Source organism: Balaenoptera physalus (assembly GCF_965194825.1).
Source record: "Balaenoptera physalus genome assembly, chromosome: 13".
Taxonomy (NCBI): domain Eukaryota; kingdom Metazoa; phylum Chordata; class Mammalia; order Artiodactyla; family Balaenopteridae; genus Balaenoptera; species Balaenoptera physalus.
In genome coordinates, this window is record NC_138892.1 from 50,091,960 (window position 1) to 50,105,923 (window position 13,964).

The following is a 13,964-nucleotide window of genomic DNA, read 5'->3' on the forward strand; positions in this document are numbered from 1 at the left end:
TTAGAACCGTGTGCTGAAAACACAGATAGATGAACACCAACCTAGGCCCATGTGGTAGCCCAGGGGATAGGTAACCAAGCAGCAGGTAGAAGTCCCTACAAGGAAGGGGTGGGGTTTTGGAGAGGGGCATCCAGACCATTGAAGTCCTAGTTTCCAGATATCTCCCCGCTCCTTTTTCAGCTTCAGGGGAGGTGTTAACAGTATTATCTCCATTTTCAGTCTCCCTCCAAGCTCTGTCCTGAGCTATTTCCTTTGCAAGGGTCAGGCCCCCACCCTGTCAAGGGGGATCCTTCCCTCTTCCACTTTACCTCCTCCATAATGTTCAATTCCTTCCTTTCCCCTGGTTGGAAAAGGGGGTCAAGAGGAGTGAGAGAGAGACCAGCCTTGGTCTCTAAGCCTCCAGAAAGCCCCTCCCCAAGCCTATCTTTTCTTACAGAAAAAAATTAATATTAGCCCTTCTGTACCTATATGGAAAGGTATGTGCTGCCACCTAAATGTCATTCCCCAGGGAGGGGACAGGATACCATCTGTCTTTTGGCAACATCTTATCTCTTACTTTTGCTATTGCCTTTTCCCGCCTACCCTTGGTTTTGTCCTATTCTACACTTCAAACTTCTGTTGTGTTGAACTTGCTGCTTTTTTTCATATTGAAAAGATGACATTTCCCCAAGAGCCAAAAATAAGTGGGAATTGAAAGAAAAAGTCCAGAGGTAAGACAGGCTTCAGCATTGGCTGCTCTAGTGATTCATTGATTTTATCAAGGACCCAGGTACTTCTATCACTCTGTTCTACCATCAATATCATCACAGACAGGCTCCTTTAGGGTTGTAGGATGGCTGCCTGTAGTGTCTGGGGCAAACTCTTTCTTTATTCTCATCAGGTGGAAGAGAGAATCTGGCTCCCTGGGTCTTTCTTAACTGTGCAAAAGAACTTTTCCAGAAGCATCCAGCAAATATTTCCTTATGTCTTATTAACCAAAATTGGATCACATGCCAGTTCTCAAGAAGAGGGATATTGACTTTAGGCCAATTAGGTCCACTCCTGGAGCTCAGTTTCTCCTGAGGTTCATGGAGGAGGGTAGGTACCTGAACAAACTTGGGATTTTGTTAGGAAGGAAAAAGTGAAAACAGTTGCCAGATTGGCATCCAACCACCATACACTTCCTTCCAGATCAAAGAATCCATTCTTTCTCTCAGATGCAGTTTACTGTATCTGGGTGACATCACTATAAGCTGTGTGATGAACATATTTGTGGCTAGTTGTATTTAAGGTTTTCTTGTCCTCTGGCAAGAGTAGAAGAGCAGTACACTTTTATTTTTATTTTCTGTATTTGCCAACCACATGTATTTGGGGATATCAATTCTTGGAGAATCCTTTAACTTTTTTTTTTTTTTAAGGGAAAAACCTCTGAATTTAGGAAATCAAAGCAGCAATTTGGATGGCAACATTTGACTTTTAAGACTTTTAAAAACTATTTGCTTGGAGTTGACAGAAAACACTATCTGAAGAATGCTGGTGCTGATGTCATTTAAACTCCTCCAAGTCTTTATTTCTCCATCTACATGAAAGGATAATAGCACCCACCCTGCTATGAGATAATGTATGTGAAAGGGTACTGTAAAGCATAAAAAACAACTAAAGAGGGTAAGATGTTAGTATAGCCAGTGCCTTGCTGTCCAAACAAAGGATTGATGGGAACAGAGACACTTTCTCCAAAGACTTTCAGGTCTGTCCAATTGATAAAGAAAGGACCGTCTCTAAAATAGACCTATGTGCAACAGGGCAGTTCGTTCATGTGTTTTCATGTTCATTTGAAGCAGGCTTCTGGGGCTTCTGTGCCTCAGATATTTTCACTGGGAAGAAGGCAGAGGCCACTTGAATTGAGTGTTCTTCCTGTCACTTGTAAAAACATAAGCTCAAATATGGGAAGTGTCTTGGTTAAGGCAGGGAGAAGGCAGATGCTTTTGAAGACAAGGAAAGGGGGAGAGAATGGGAAGGGGGAAGAGACCTGAGGATTCCACGAGCACCTGAGATTTGGAGCCACTCCTTGACTGTGTCCCAAGGAAGTAATAGACCCATAAGCTGAGTGGTGTACCTCAAGAGAGCAAGGTTCAGGTTGCCTGGTACAGTTCCTGAGACATGAGACTTTCTGTGCTAAAACCAGGAAAGTCCTGGGCAAATAAGGATGAGTTGGTTACCCCATGGGTAGCTAAGTGGCAGCCATGGTGGAGTAGAGATAAGAAGACCTTCTTCTGCTTTGTGGGCACCATGTATGGCTTTTCCACCTGGGAGTAACCCATGGAGGGAGAGGGTCTGCCAGTCATGATCAAGTGCTTTAGGGGACACAGATTCAACTTTAAGTTGTTTTAAAGGAAACAAAGAAACTAATGTGTTTTTTGCATACCATAGCTTGGGAATTGAGATTCATACCTAATACACAGGGATTTCCATAATCCCTTAGGAAAACTTTGTAGCCAGATATATTATGGGATGCAGAACTTTTTGAATTTTAGAAGGGATCTAGGGACACATTTTACAGTATGTGTTCCTTGTAATACATGCTCTGATACAGTACTCTGTAATCAGACACACTGATATTTCTACAGAAGTGTTAATACTTACATCAAATGAGTTAAACAACAGTGAATAGGCTTATGTCAGCTCAGGCTGGATAGTGCTGCCAAATGAGGTCAGGTTAGTTTAGGTTTTGCCACCAAGTTAGTTGCAGTTTTCAGAAATTTTAATATCTTGGAATTATAGATAATGAATGGATTGTTGCTGTATTTATAAATATGCATAAATATAAAGGCATGTCCTCAATTTATTACAATGTTAGCTGAAGTGTAAAATCTATCGCATGTTTTCTAATATTGACTACAGATTCTGGAGAATTTATGAATAGATAATGCTGCTTAATACACTCATAGAGTTTATCAGATCCTAATATTGGAATCGATAATACATATAAATTACAATATAAGGTGATATGTGCAACACTCAAATGTTCTATTTACACGTTATAGACTTTTATCCAGACAGCCAAGGTGCGATTGTCACAATTTAAAATAGCTTTCCGTAAAGGTCAATTGAAATGCTGAATTTGCTGGACCTGATAATGAACAAGATATTTTTCCTTGAGTGATACTGAACTACAGGTGATAACCTCTAAGTTTTCTCCAGGGTGATAACCGTAGGGTTTGGGGCCAAGAAAGTTTGGTTTAATGTCCCTGTGGAAGCAAAGTCAAGGACACTGGTTTACAACCGCCATCACGGCTGTAAGAGAAATAATGCTGGTGATGGTGACGATGATAATCCAGTTGTTTGTAAACCTAGACGGTGTGGTGATTGTGACACAATTATGTACAAGCACAGTCATTCTCCGATCTGACTCAAAGTCATAATTTTCAGGGCCTGAAAAGCTGTACCAGATAAGTTAACAATCTCTAAAACTTTGGTGGTTCCATTGTCATTCTTCACTAGAAAATGAGCCCAGGTATAATTTAGTCAGAGCTTTGAAGATAAGATTCAGCGTCTTGAATCAAGTTTAGTTGTATATCAGGAATAAGTGAAAAAGCACAGGGTCGTTTGTTACAATTCTTAGATTTTCCTTTCTGCAGGGAAAGCCATGGGGGAAACAGATGCTTTCTTAGACATTTTCCCTCTAATGAAACGATATATAACAGGTACCTAGATTGGATTTTATGTCCACGTTTGTGCTTATCTTATTTTACCGCATAACATGCAATTTCTTTAATCACATGTGATGGTTTGTAAAACTTGATGTTTTGCATAAGCTTTTTTCTTCTTCATTTCGTGTGGTTTTCAAAAGGCTTCAGAATCAGTCTTGTTGTCAGAACCAATTATGCTGTCTTTTGAGATTGCCTTGGTGTCAGGATTCAATGCCACCATTCATTCTTATTCCTTCAATCTCAGTATTCATGACAAACCCATTACATGTGCCAAAATCTAAAATATTTATGTATAGACGACACTGTGTCTCTAATTACTGCAAACGAGGCTCCTTGTCTCTTTTATGGTATCTCTTCAGAGAGCGAGTGTGTGAAAAGTGTGGTAATCATCTTTTTTTTTTTTTCTTTGATCAGTTCCTTTAAAACCTTCATAAAGTGGATACTACAGTAAGTTCAGCCATGGTTAGTTTGGGGTTCTAAAACTCCCAGGGATAAGCTAAGAAAACACTCCCTCCAGGAAGTTTGAAAAGCAGATTTGAAAATTCTCATGAAGCAATAGAGAGGCAATGGAGATTATTTATTTATTTATATATATATATATATATATATATATATATATATATATATACACATACGGACAGTGATACTACAGAAAAGAGAACAGATTCAGGAAATGCGGGATCTAGCATCTGGGAACATTGGCAGATGAAGAATGAGACAAAGATGGTTTCAAGATTTCTATCTTGGGTAGTTGGTCTCAATGGTAATGATATTATTGAAAATCGCAAACAGAGAGACGAAAGTTTGTCAATGAATGTGACGATTATAGCTTGGAAACATACTGAGTGAGTTTCAAGAGGACGCCATACAGATAAGCAGAGCTTTCCAGAGGAATGATATAAAATAAGATCTAGAGTTCTAAAAATGGAGGTTGAGAATAAACGTCAAATATTAGCCACCCTGAAACCAAATCTGGTCTATACACGTGCTGTATTTGACATGCATAGTGTGAAAATATGTTTTTGAACTAACATTTAAACCTTTGGAGACTAATTTCAACTATTCTCAAAATACTACAAATTCAGGGAACCCTGGACCAAAGTACCACATGACAAATCTCCCACTTATGAAGTAAAGGCTGCCCCTTTTGAAGAGGTCTGCACCCTCCTCGACTCCACTCCTCATCAAGGAGGCATATACGCTTACCCCCGTCTGCCTCACTCATGTATAGTGTTACTTGTGAGACCCTGATGATGTTTATACTTGCAGTGTCTGGTCTAAGTGAAAGCTAAGCTTTTATAGTTAATGAAATCACTTGCATGAGAGAAGAGGAGGGAAAGAGAAACGAGAAAGGAAAAGAGAAGAGAGTCAATGAAAGGAAAGGGGAGAGGAGAGAAGGAAAATGTTTTCCCTGAGAAACAGTTGAACACTTGGCAAAAGAAGTGCCAGAAAAGGATCGTAAGGATGGTCAAGCCAGTAAGAAAACTGAGACTATGCTGTCGCGAGAACCCAGGGAGTAGAGATCTCCAATAAAGAAATGAGAAGTCCCACGGGGTCAAAAGGTTCAATTCAAATGAATTTGTATTTGTGGAGATCCTTGTTTCAACATGAGTCAGACTGCAGTACATTTAGGGGAGTGGAAAGTGAGAAGAGAGATACAAGTAGCCCAAAACCTCCTTTTAGTAAATGACTTTTTGTGTGTTCTTTGAAAAGTTTAATCCATGTGATAGAGTGCATTCTAAAATGATTTCTGAGTTATTTTATATTTAATGGTTTGCAAAACAGATGAGAAATTAGTGCCCTAAATTATAAAATCTTTCTTAAACTTTAATTTAAATAAATTTTATTTTCAGAATACACGTATCACCAGAAAAAAAGGGATTATTGGTAAAGAGAACAATGACTCACATTGTATCTAGAACATTTCTTGAATATGAGGATAGATGGAACTTGAAATAACCTAACTTCACGGCAAGGCTGTGGTGATTTTTTTTTTTTTTTTTACTTGACCTTGATATTGACTCTTCTCTATTTTAGAGGAATGAAAAAATATTAATAAAAGCATGTATAATGGCCAAAAAAAAAATCAAAGAGAAATAGAAAGTCATGGAAATGAACTCACAGTGAAGAGTATATTAAACAGACTTTATTATTTCACAGTATAAGCCCCAGACAATCCACACTGAAGTTCAAGCTAAAACCTCAGTGGGAGGATTCTGTTTTTAAAAGTCTGCTTGTTGTTCATAAGAATGGTACTACAAGCAAGAGATATTTAGACTTATTTAAGTGTCTTTCTTTGTTAAAGAGTAACTCTCTGTCCTATAAAGGTTGATGTTCCATTGACTATTTATTCCTTAAATCTGATCATACACTCAATACAATGGCTTGAACCCAGAAGGAATGGTGTCTATAGACCATAGAGCACTTTGACACGTGAAGACTTAGAATGGAGACTGGCAGAACCTCTGTCTTTGGAAGCATCTCATCTGACTGTCTTCCACAGGATTGATTTCTATGTGTCAGCCTAGAAAGAAGATGCAGCCCCCTCAGCAGGGTAGCGTCTACTGTCCCCCTTTCTTTCCCACTGGGAGCCAACAATTTCCTCTAGAACTTTAGAAACAATGAGATCAGCCAGCCCAGAGTCTAAACTAATAGGAAAATAGCACTAAAGTCTTGTCAATAGCCATCAAACTTGAATGAACAACAAGAATAAAAATCATCTAGAAGCATGACCAACACTAGGAACAACACCTTTGTGGAATTAATAGTCTTCAGTTTCAAAGTCGTCTTTGTATCTCCTACTTGTGATATATTCATAAGTGTTATTACTTGAATTAGCTATGCTTTGAGTTTTCCCTGAAAATGCAGAACATTTGGTGTTCTTTTTCTTTCTCCCATGTAGAAAATTTGGAAGCGTCCACCTGTTACCTTGAAAATAAAATCAGGTCATCCATTTTGTCATTAAAAACCTAAACGGAACCAGGATTGGTATTTTAATGCAAAATATGTGTTGCAATAGTTACATCAATACCGAACAGGTATATTTAACATGCAACTCCTAGGGAAAACACCTGCAAAAAACTCCCTCAAAACATGCTTCAGAAGAGCATTTAGGGTTCAGAATAAAATGGTCATATGAACTGCCAGTAAGTGACTCCTCAGGTACCCCCTTCTTCATAGCCCAGCTCATCCCTACTGAGCTTGCCAGGGAGCTCTGAGCACTGGTGTCTACTTACCTGGGAAATGCATCAGAGCCTTGCTCCCAGTGCACAAAGTGGGAAATCATGCACTTCAAAAAGCTCTATCTTCAGATTCAGATTTATGTGACAGACGGGTTAGGTCAAGAAACTTTGTTCTACTTACTGATGTATCCCAAGCACCTAGGACAGTGCCTGGAACATAGAGGATGTTCAATGAGTGAATGAACGACCCATGCCATATAGAAAAGATAGGCTGCAGCCATCAAAGGGAGGACTTTCAAGGTCATAGGGGCCCAGCCCAGTAAAGAGGGATTTCTGGGAGCCCTAATCTACCATTTCTAGCTTCTTGGGTTGTTTCCAGTCTGTCCCTCTCTCTCCAAAGAAGACAAAATGGAATTTTTCTTGGGTATAGGTCTAGGAGTACAAATTTTGTTCATAGGGCATGTGTGTAATTACCATACTGCACTGTAATCATTTACTTGTCTATCTTCTCCAGGGCCAACATATGCATTAGACATAGTAGCCCTCCCCAAAGAACTTTGAGGTTGAAGAAAATGTTTAAATATATAATATTTTAAAAATTCCATCTGCATACTAACACAGTTATAAAATACCACTTTTAATCTTTTTCAATGGAGGAAGGGGACCAGGAAGGCGAGAGTGCCTAGGGCCCATGAAAGTCACACTGCAGAGTCCACCCGCATTAGGCTGTAAGTGCACTGTGCAAGAGAATCACATTTTTCCCCGTCTTTGTAAGCTCACAACCTAGCCCAAGACCCAGGAAACATTTGGTGCTTAATATATGTTTGAGGAATGACTGAAATGAAATGAATGAATATGCGTTCCTAATGGAAGTCAGACAGAAAAAAATATTGGCCACCAATATGATTTAAATAGAGTAAGAGGAAGCGGAGAGGAAAGGGCTGATAAAAGAAGAGAAAGTCCGTTTTTTAGGAATGGGCTGGCAATAGTAGGTGAGAATGCCTTGGACGAGGCTCGGGAAGTAGGAGGCTGAAGCCAGGCGGGTGTGGAGGGGTAGCTGGGGGAGCTTCTGTAACAGGTAGATGCTGAGTCCATATCTGGCAGGTGATGATGTGTTCTCTGGCGGACCGATGAGTCATGGAATCTGAGTGCTAGAAGGGCTCTTAAGAGCTGCTCTAGTCCAGCTCATTTTACAGATGAGAAGAGTGAAGCCAATTAAATTATTGGCAAGTTAGAACCTGATTCTCAGGTGCTTTCTACTGCTCTTCCAACTCTTTCAATGGTCAGAATTGTATTTACGAGGCAGGGTGGTGAAATGAACAGACACAGTCATGTGTTTATTATGTATGTGAATAATACATAGTGTGAGCAATTCCACATGGCGCAGAAGAGAGTCCTTTTCAGACATCTTGATAGATCTACAAGATTACTTTCAGGTCACTGTCATTTCTCTCAGCCCTACTGCAGCTCTGACCTGGAATCACTAACATTTACTTAGCCACCTCCCAAGTAAGAAACCTGACCCTACTGGCAGTACTGAATCTGTCAGATGACTAAAAGTACCCGTAGCCAAATCTGCCTAAGGTGAAACCAGAACCCAGAAACCTTTATTATTGCCTGTCAAGGGCACAAGAGGGAAAGGTGAGATTGTTAAGTAAAGAGACTCTCCCACTATTAACAAGCCGAGGGGCAATTCTCAGGTCACTGAAAATGTTCTCCCTTCGTACCAGGGTCAGTGGGGCTGATTCCACTCTGCTTCCAAAAAACTCCTCATTCTACAGGGTCCCTAAGAAGCTTTCTTTTATTCCTAGGTAAGAGCCGGCACACTGCATCCAAACCTCTGAACCATTCTTGAGTCAGTTAACAAATATACGGAGGAGCTATTCTGCACAAATCCCAGACTAGGATATGGAGATGCAAGGATGAATTACACTTGGACCCTGTCCTCAAGGAGTATACTGTCCAGTTAAGGGGCCCCCCCAGGGAAGGAAGAAGAGCAGGCAGGATGGTGTTTGGCTCATGACCACAGTGAGCAGGGTCACTTGGCTCCATTCTGCCTCTAGGACATTCTTTTATGAGTGAATGCTTGGGAGGTTCTAGAAATAAATCAATTTCCCGCATGTGAGCCAGAACTGAGAAAGCTGAAGTGAAAGGGAATGAAGGCAGGGAGAGGTAGGAGGGAGATGGGGAAGGGGAGCATTGCAACCTGGGACGTTCTCAAAGACGTTCCAGTTCAGTAGAACCCACAAAAGGAACTAAATTTTATTCTTCAAAATCTGATATAAGCTTCATTGTGCAATTTCCCAAATGAGAGAGCTGTCTGGTCAGTACATTTAACATTATCCCAGAATCAACCTACACGTGGGTTATACCACCTGATAGGAGAGGGGGAAGCTTCTATTCTCCATAGATTGTTACCGCCATGTATCGATGAGGTAGGAGTAGACCTTTGTCATTATCTCTAGTTTGGAAACTTCATCACTCTTCAATAAACTAGCACTTACTTCTTGGGAGGCAGACCCATTTCTGTTAATTATTAAGGGCCCCAAACTCCACAAACCCTCTTCCTTATTGAATTCACCTGCCCAATAGGAACATATTAACTTTTTTTTTTTCCCCCTTGGCTCCTCTGTCCCTTTGACTCCCCCCTCCCAGCACTTTTTATTATTATTATTTTTTATTGGGGTATAGTTGTTTTACAGTGTTGTGTTAGTTTCTACTGTACAGCGAAGTGGAGTTCCCTGTGCTATACAGCAGGTTCTCATTAGTTATCTATTTTATACATATTAGTGTATATATGTCAATCCCAGTCTCCCAATTTATCCCACCACCCCCCCTTACCCCCTTGGTGTCCATATGTTTGTTCTCTACATCTGTGTCTTATTTCTGCCTTGCAAACAGGTTCATCTGTAAAATGCCAATTTCAATGTCTTTCCCATGGTCCGAAGCTTTCAATGGCTATCCAGGGCCGATAGGAAAAGACTAAACACCTTGTCTCGTAGTAGAGAGTCCACCTACCATTTCAACCTCCTTGCCCACTTCTCCACCCTGCGGGCATCCTATCAGCTCCACTCTGGAATCTCACAGCATGCCATGCACCCCCTCATCTCCATACCTTTCCTACACTGTTCTTAACCCGGTGAAAACCCATCCTTTCTCCCTGCCTATTTATTTATTTACTTATTAATTGGATAAATACTTGTACTGCACCTGCTCCATTCCAGAAGTTGTAATAGGTCCTGGGAATCCAGAGATGAACATGACACACACAGCCTCTACTTGAGGAGCTTTGAACTCCAGTTTTGGTGAGCTGTGCAGAAGCATAAGGCATTATGATGACATGTAAGAGTAGCAGTTTCCTCATCAGGTGAGTCAGGGAAGGCGTACCTGAAGGAGTGATTTTTAATCTGAGATGTTAAAAAAATTAAGAGGATTCAGCAGGCAATAGAGCATTGCATGAAGAAAGAACCACATGTGTAAAGCCCTAAGGCATGTCCAAATCCCACCCATCCTGCAAGTTTCAGCTCAGTTTGCAACTTCTCATGAAGTTTCTTCTCCCTCCTGGTGTCCATGTGAAAGAACCGCTTGCTCTTCTGAAGTCACCAACACTCTGACTCTGCACCATCTCCCTAAGCTCTTAGTCACAGCTGGTCTTATGATGCTGTCATCTTTTATGCTTTATCTTCTCACCTGGATTATACCAGGGCAGGTCCATGCTTTAAATGCCTTACAATTCTTATGAGCATCTAACTCCTAGTAGGAGCTCAATAAACATTAATTAAATGTACGACTGCATACATGAATGCAAGAGTGAAAGAATGAATAAATGATTAGTCAGTTAAGACTGCACGCATGGCCATTCAATGAGCCTCATCAGAGGCTACTGCAGCAGTACAGAAGACACTGTATTATAGAATTTTATAGAGGAAAAAATTCACTGGCTGTTCATCTTATTAAATAGAGCCGACACTCAACATCCCCCAAAGAACCACAGAGATGGATGAGTGGTCGAAAGAGTGGACTCTATTCAATGTGCCATGAGACGATCCTTCTTCTCTACCTAATAGGTGTTAGGTTGTATAAGTTGTTCTGAAGAAAATCTCAAAATGGAATGTGCTGAATTCTGTGGATACAATGCAGAAAAGAGAAAGAGAAATCACCTTAATTAACCTCCAGGCAGGAGAACCCTTCAGTAGGAACCTGGCAAAAGATGTGTGAAGAGTAGATTCCCCTGACAGCTAATCTTTCCCACCAACCAAAATTTAGTATTAATACCATACGCCAAGTTGTTGCAAATTCCCCTCGCCCTGCTCCTATGCCTGCCAACCCTTCCATCTCAACGGCTCCCTCCATCTTTATTCCTCAGCCTCCTTGCACCCGACCTGTCAACCTTATGCCAGCTTAGATCATTTTTCTCTCAAAAACTTTTCAAAATAGAACGCACTCAATTCCTGTTGGATACACCAGAAACCATCTCGATGAGTTTCTAGGACCTACTTGTGTTTGAAAGCCGGCTATGATGGGGCAAAAATACAACCATAGGGAGGGAGTGTACCCAGAGAAGGCACAGGGGAACCAAAGTATTTACACCTCAGCCTCTAGTGTCTGAGTTTTCCCATACTCTGGATTTGAGATGAAAGTACCAGAGTGGGGAACATTTTGCTTAATATAAGTAGCGATGCGATCTTGGCTGTCGGAGCCAAACCAGAACATATCTGATGAGGCCTGGCATGAAGAACAGTCCAAGAATAAACAGGAGCTCAGTTCAGCTCCTGTTTTGTTTTTGTTTTTTTTTTTGCACCTGCTAAGTTGCATATTCTGCACTGGGCACTAGAAATACAAAGATAAATGGCATATTGTCTTTGATTTGGAGGAGCTTGCCATGTAGTGGGGGATTCAGACACTTCAACATATGATGCCTGCACCATGTGGTAAGTGCAGTGAGAAGGAAGAAGTGAGAAGCAGGATTCCTTTACCCATTTCAGGGCAGCGTAGGACGGTAGATGTCTAGAGGGTTAAGAAAGATTCTGAAATGGACATGGAGTACTAATGTTATAAAGAGAGTCATGTTGTTACAGAGCAACATAAAAAGTTCCACATAAAAAGAGATCAGTGTGTTTCTGGAAAATAATTCCTTAATTTCTGGCCTAATGGATCAAAGGAGGATTGCACGGCATAAATGAAGCCAAAGAAATATGGGATTTAATTATTTTAATCGCTAAAAATTGGCAATGCACACTGTTCTTTGCTCAGATCCTGAAATTTGACCAAAACTGTTAGGAATCGTTTAGGGCAGCATTTATCAACCTCAGCACAACTGACATTCTGGACTGGATAATTCTTCATTGTGGAGGCTGTCTTGTGTATTGCAGGATGTTTAGCCTCTATTCCCTAATGCTGGTACCCTCTCTCCCCACCCCCGCTTCCCCTCACCAACTGGGACAAGTCAAAATGTCTCAAATTACCAAATGTCTCATTGGTAATGGGGACAAAATCACTCTCCATTAAGAACCACTAGTTTAGGATGTTTAGCAGAAATGGACACAATCATGCCTATTTTTTTCAAGATAATCAGTTCCTATCTAAGGCTCTGTGTAATAATCCAAACCTGGGTATCATCGTAGTTAATAGATAATTTCTACTTGGGGCCCAGTGATAGCTCTGATGGGAACTTCTAATTTTTCCCACTATTCATTCTTCTTTTCTCCCTCATCCTGAAAAAAACCCCTCTGATTTCTATCTGGGTATTCAGAATAAGACATTTCCTGGTCTTGCCAATGGGTTATAAGCAAAATTAGTGTGCACAATTTCCAGAAATGTCCTTCAAGGGAGGAAATGTGCCCTTCTTCTTTCCTTCTTTCCACTGCTTCATGGGAATGTAGTTGCTGGAGCTCCAGCAGCCCGTTTTTAATTATGAGGTGACCTGGGGAATTGAAGCCACACGTGTTGGAGAAACAGAAAAAACTGACACTGATGGGGCCTTACCAGCCTTCTAGACGACTACTTGAACTGTTATGTCCAGACTACTGCATGAGAGATTTTTTTCCAGCGTTATTACGAGTCTCTGCTAATTTCAGCTGAACCTGCTATTAACCAATGCAATTGCTGAAAGTAGACATTACAATAATAATATATATTATAATTATATTATATACTTTTATTATATAAAAACCTCTGAGCCATTATCTTCCTTATATCAGGAAGCTTGCTCAGCTGTGCTACTAAGACCTTTGCAGAAAACCCTAAAATCTCGTCTCCTCCTCCCTTGCAGTGCACAGTACAGGAAGTTTGTTATTTCAGTAATAACCCTCATACCACCCTTCACTCCACTTCTCTAGTTAGTCAGTTACACTAGGTACACTGGTGCCACCCAGTTACTAAAAGCTGACTTCACCTTACACCTATCAGACAAAAAATGAAATGATAAAGCCTATTACTGGCAAAAGTACAAGAAAAAGTACGCTTTCATAGATTTCTGGTGGAAATGCAACGTTGCTGTCTTTTTAAAAGCAGTTTAATAATAGCTTGTAAATTTAAAAATACATATACCCTTTCACTCAACTATCTAATTCTAAGTAAAATTAATATTAAGCAAGGTTATATGTATAAGGGTATTTACTGCATATCTTCCCACAGTGGCAAAAAAGAAAAGGAATATCTCTCATAAAAGACTGAATAAATTTGAGATCCATCAACATATAGTTGGTATTTAAAACTGTGGGACAGGATGAAATTGCCTAGGAAATGAACGAAGAAAGAAAAGATTTTGAGGACGGAGCCCTGGAGCACTGCAACACGAGGGGGTCAGGAAGATGAAGAGGATCTAGCCAAAGAAAATGAGAAGCGTGGCCAGTGTGGTAGATGGAAAACAAGGAGAGTAGTTTCCCAGCAGCCAAGAGGAGAGTTTCAGGAAAGGCGGAGTGATCAACCCCGCCAAATGCTGCCAATAGGCTCAGTCAGGTGAGGACCAAGAAGGAACCATTTAATGTGACAACGTAGAAATCACTGGAGATGCGGACGAAAGCAGTAGCTGTGGATTGGTGGGGACAACAGCTTGACTAGACAGGGTTCAAGAGAGAATGGAAGATGAGGA

The 13,964-nt window shown here is 40.6% G+C and overlaps 1 long non-coding RNA gene across 1 annotated transcript in view; it reads left to right on the forward strand.

The window, feature by feature from the left end:
• Positions 1 to 13,964, forward strand: part of LOC309642043 — a 371,803-nt gene that overhangs the window by 285,266 nt on the left and 72,573 nt on the right. The window lies entirely within an intron of this gene.